The following is a 6014-nucleotide window of genomic DNA, read 5'->3' as shown; positions in this document are numbered from 1 at the left end:
CTTAATGGGCAAATTTACGGTATGACGTCATATCATTAAGCGGAGTAGTACTTGCGTTCCTCTTCACGCAATGCGTGATTCAAATTGCGCATTTCTCTTCTCAAGTGCGCGATGGGGAAACAAGTAGACCAGTCTACAAGGACAACAAAGGAAAATGCTCAGTGAGTATTATAATTCTAAGCCAGAGTTCGGATTAGTCTGTTTTATGTTTGGCTCTTTTTGGGCGCACTATTATTTTTAATTCTCACTTACCGCGGCGTCCTCTAACAACTTTGCGGATTAGCTCCACCCGTTAATGCGCAGAGAATTTTTCACTCGCAGAAACAACTTCAGGTAGAGTAAACAAGACTGGAACGTGGCGAAGATTTTTCAATGAAATATAGAACGCCCGCTGAACCACCAGTCATTTGAATGAGAAGTTGCCGCTGGTTGAGGCAGGGAAGTAACACAGTAATGTCATCTAGTAATACTGAAAACCCATAAACTTTTCAACACCCACTCGATTGGCCGCGTGGCGAAATTCATCTCGCCATCCGTTCTTTACTTGTGGATATGAAGGAATGCGTTTTGTCCCGAAATATCAATATATGAAGACGTAAACAGCAATAAAATATGACACATTCAAATGAGCCGTACAGAGCCTTTCGAAGTGCAAGTGCTATTTACGCAGGTCCTACATATTTATTATGCGAATTATCAAACAAGCATCTCAGACAGCTTTTTAGAGACAGTCTAGTGGTTAGATGCACAAACTGGCATATATGAGGCCTCTGTTGGAGCCCTGATAAAACAAGGACCTCACCGCGTTTGTTTCCTTTCTTCCATTTGTCTGCTTTATTACGCGGCAGAATGGACGGTCAAAATTTTTTGAACACAGAGGTGATAAAACTGCCTAAATGCCTTCTTTCCATTAAAACAAACGCCCCTAAAAGCTGTTCCTTCTGTATTACTAGTGCGTATGCTGTTGTCACCGGCGTTAAAAATTGCTCGCACCAAATTGACACTAACCTGACCAAAAAAACTGCAGCCCAATTAATTTATGTGGCCAAATCAGAAGAAAGCGCGGCAGCACGTCGGTTTAAATTTACTTCCACTTCAACACCGTTGATGTCGCAAGTAGCCTTTTTGATTGATTGATTGATTGATTGATTGATTGATTGATTGATTGATTGATTGATTGATTGATTGATTGATTGATTGATTTTGGATGTAGACTAGGGTTTCAAAGTCTGGCTTCAGGCGAAGATTCGTGAAATCGGAAGCTGGTAACGTGAGGGATAGCGCACTATAAATGTTTGGGACTACCTAACGCACCTTAAAAGGGCACCTCGACTGTGGTGCATTCTGGATCCATCGCGCGCGTATGGCAGCTGATGCAGACCGCGACATGAAATGCGCAGCGCATGAGACTGACAATTAAGCACGATGGTTGACAGGATTAGGAGATTCTATAGTGCACACATGCAGTGGCCAGCGAAGGTGTGTTCGTGACGCCGCGGGTTATTTTAATGCATTCCTTTAAATGCATGTTGCGGGAATGAACTTAAACGCACTCCTTTCCTAAATTAGTGGTTTTGGGGAAAGAAAAGGGCGCAGTAATTGTCTGACTATTTAGTGGGCCCGACAGCCGCGCAGTGAGAAAAGATGGAAAGGTGGAAGTCAAAGGGGAAAGTGAACGGGACACCGTAGTTGAGGTCTGGGAAACAATTTCGATGACTTAGAGATCTTTAGCGTGCACTGACATCACACAGCCCAGGAGGTCAGTTGCGTTCCGCCTTAATCCAAACGCTTCCACCTCAGCCGGGTTCGAACAAGTTGCTAGCACCCTAACAGAATCCAGAACGAAAGTGCAACAGTGTCTCGCCTTCGACTGAACAACATGTGATTTATGATGAACGCACAAGGCTTAGTAAATGTTTCACTTATAGGTCAACAGCTAAACCACGCAGTGAGGAACCTGAGGAAGGCGGATGTAAAAGAAAAAATAGAGAAAAAAAAGAGGTGCCGCTGAGGAGGGCTTCAGATATTAACATTTATGGCTTGAACATTAAGGTCTTCGTCAGTTAAAGCCGAATATGTACTTTCCAGCGAGATGCGCAATTGCTGCACTTTCCCTTTTACCGCTAACTCGTTAAAACTATGTGGGAGCGCATATGTTTTTCGCAACATAGAGAAACAATTTTTTACAGCACCAGCTTATAAGCTGCGTACAAAGCATCCCCAATTCGCTATTTTGGATGGAATAGTTTGGTGAAAATAAATGCAGTACATATTTGTCCCATTCGCACTGAGTGGGGATGAAGCCATTGGGCTATATTTGTCCCATTCACCTAATTCGGTTTCTTCACTGAGTTGGTTTGTTTATTCACCACTCCACGAACTTGTTCGCACCACTTTTGCTGTCGGAGTACACCACCGCAATCTACAGCTTTGTTCGACTTTAACAGGGTTGTGTTTTTCTCAATGAGCTGAAATTCACCCGACGCACCAATCTTTTGTGGCCAAAGTTTACCCTCCTTTTGATTCAGAAAGGCTTCTTAGAGGTGGCTTTTCTCAAAGGTCAGCCACTGATGACTTCGCGCCCCAGAACAAACTGTACATACGATGTTTGAACATTATCACTCAAAATTCAGTCGTTAGGCTTAGCCAAAAAGTCAGAAATTTTCAGCTTGATAAAAATGTGCTTTTTTCTTATTGTTTATGGCCTCAAATCATCAGAACAAATGAATGCTGATCTCCCTCTCTATGGACAAAAAACGAGTCAGTTATCAAGCGTTTGATTTCGTTTTTTTGCCAGATCGAATATAATGAAAAACTTGCAACACGCTGAAAAAAAAAAAGAACGAAGTTTGAAGGCCACGACTTGCTACCTCATGAAGTGGGTTCGGCTGAAACCATTTTTCAACAAAGTCTTGAAAACTTAATATACGAGAGAGCACAAAATAGCTGGGACTACTGCGTCCCACTATCTTAGGAGCCCTTTAGTGCAGGAAACAAAGTGGCACGTATGTGCCCAATTATCACATACAGTGTTCATGGGCTTCCGCCTGAATAGGTCCTTCCGTTCCCTGTTAGAGTTTAAGCTAACTGGAGACCTTATAATACTGTCGCCCTTGCAACGCGCCTTTCGAAGTACCTTCACGTCATGCACGACGGAGGGTGAGCGCTCAGTATGAGGTGTATTTTTTTAGTCTTCCCGTAAGACCTCTCCCGTGTCCACTTTTTCTTCTCTCGCTTGCTGAAGATGTTCATGGTACGTAAATTATCTCTCTCTGGGAACCTCAGTGAACTAAGGTACCTTGAGAATGAAGTGGCTATTGAATAGAGTGTACCGTGCTTTCACTTTGCCCATTGCCTATTCCACATCTTAGTAGAAGCTCCCAGAGATTGGTCATCATGGCTGAATGTTAGCGCGAAGGCCTTGACAACCTTGAATTTTTACCTATCATTAAGCCTAACTACGGTAGCTGCCACCGTAGCTATATGCCAGCTATATCCTCATTGATCAGGAATCACACACCTAGTTTTCGTCTGTCCGGTAATCCATGGTAGCTTCGAACGTGCCCCTTCTTTAGTGCAGTGTATGCCTGATCTGTCCTTCTAACCTCACTAAAGCGCTATGATATCCCATTTATTACCTGCTAGTTCTTCTAACAGCACTGCTAGACTAGCCTCACTGGATAAGGCTCCAGAGTTAAGCGTTGCCGGGTTGAGTTTCCAAGGCGGCCTGTCCGGGGCCAGAGTTTCTTAGCACCCTCCACTGCCTGGCAGGGCTGATCGCCGCCTTGGCCAGTTGCTCCGCAGCCGCGGGGGACTGATTGCCCAAGGTTAATTGGTTTATTCATATGGAAGATCGTGGCCAAGTATTGCACCACGCTGGCCAAATGCTGCTGTGGTAAGGAACTGTCTTGGTGGTTCTCTTCACCGAGATCAGGGTGCGCCCCAGGCGTGCATATAAAATTCAATGCACACCGAGGTTTTTTTTTTCTCTGGTGGAGAACAGTGCGGCTCCGAGATTCGACCCCGTCCGCTTGCACGCGAGTCAGATGCTCTACATCTTCGCTACCGCTGCATGGAAGGAGTAGAAACCGGAAGTTTAATCGTTTCTCTCTTTAGATTGATGCGGACCAAACGAAAAAAAAAACAGACGTTAAAGTGGATTGCGCTTACAAGCGAAAAATTATTTATATATTTTTTTCGAGTGCCGCTTCTTCACGTTACAGCCGCCCTTTTGCTTGTGTCCCAGAGAGCGAAACGAGACGAGAAAAAAAAGTTGAAATCTATCTGGAATTACTCACCTGCCGTAGGTGAATTTGATCTCCAGACGCACGGATACCATTCTGCAGCACTCCTCTCTAGACGTTGAATTGTCCATAAAAAATTTCCGTCTGTACTCGCTTTATTAACACATCTTTAAAAATGCTCAGCAGTGGAATTAGCAGAACATTTCTTCAAAATCTGTACTAAATATTGAGAAGGCATCACTAACGGTGCCCTCCTGACATCGGCTCCAGGCGAGATGCAGCGGTTTTGCTTCATCCAGAGTTTTGCTTCACATTTTCTAGGGCGTCGGTACGAAAAGGTGCTCAATGTAAGAAATGTTAAATGCTTTTTTCAGTGCAATGCATACGCATAACCTCATGTTTATTGGATCTAACGTAAAGTGAACAACGAAAATGATGAAATAGTTTTCATTTCTGCGTGTATTAACTGATTTCAAACTTAATATCTATTAACACTGCTTCTGTAAAGTGAAAAGTAACGTTGCAAGAAATTGATTGTGTATATGAAGATTAACCGTGTATATTTCAACAATTGCAGGTGCACATCTTACTCCTCAAGTGTAACGCCCTACCTAAGTAATGGCCAGACGGCTAACAATATTTGCAAATAAATAAATAATTAATCATAAAAAGTCCTCTCCGGTTTTCTTAATGCTGTGAGGCATGGTACATGAATGTCTGTTGATTGTAACTTTTATGTACTATGCGCTCAATGTGCGCTGGAAAGCACAATCTCTAGAGAGAGCTCCTTTCTCGAGTCATTGTGAGCCAAGTGGTTCTGCTAACTGTTTTAGATAGTCTTCACTGCGAACAAAAAGTATGAATGTTTGGGCAATTTGGATGCCCTGTGTAAAGGTACCTTGTATAGCGCGAAAATAGTTGCTTTGCATCGGGCGCGTCGGAATACACACTGAACGCGACAATACGTACCATGCATCATGCCGGTGTAGGCTCATGGTGGCCAGTGGCAAAGTACGAACAGCTGGTCGACTTAAATGAGAACGCCACCACTTATTTTATGTGGACTTTGCCAACCACGGTCAGGGCCGGCGAGTGACACCAATGCAAAATCGACGAGACATCAGTTCTTTCCGGGCTAACACAAATGCTCACACAACACACACCTACTTAAAATTGTGGACAAAAGCTGGAACAACGCTATAGTACCAGCTGTACTCTGTGCGGAACATCTTCGCGCTAACGTCCAATAGGAGCCCCGGCAAGACCAGAAGGATGGGCCATTGCAATACAAGCCTGGTGTGGTAGAGGCAACGGGGCTGCAGGCGTCGCAGTCATAACACCAAGCACGGCTTTCATCTTCGACTCGCTGTGAGTTCACCATAGCATATAAGTCGGAAATGGCTCCACTCAGGAGCTTTCCTAGGGGCAAGCCTTGAAAGCGGCGCACTACAGGCGCACAACGGGTATCTGTTTGGTTGCGTCGTGCCCGCCCGAACTTTTAACGCCAGCCTCGTTTTTCACACATGAGAAGGGTCGTAGTGTCCAAAAAGGCCATAGAATAGTAGGGGCGCTACGACCATCCGAGATCAGGATGTTAAAATACGAATGCATAAGCATTCCTGGTAGGGGCATATGAGTCGCTAAGCTGTTGATGTATATGAGTTGCGCCGGAGCGCTCTTCAACGCACCTGACATTCTGGTCGGATGGACAAGAAGGGTGACAGCTTGAGCACAAAAACCAGTATGTTTTCTCAGCATTAGATGACTTTC

The sequence above is a fragment of the Amblyomma mixtum genome, chromosome 9 (assembly GCF_055824585.1).
Source record: "Amblyomma mixtum isolate Tamu chromosome 9, ASM5582458v1, whole genome shotgun sequence".
Taxonomy (NCBI): Eukaryota; Metazoa; Arthropoda; class Arachnida; order Ixodida; family Ixodidae; genus Amblyomma; species Amblyomma mixtum.
The sequence above is the reverse complement of the archived record's forward strand: the minus strand, read 5'-3'. Positions refer to the sequence as shown.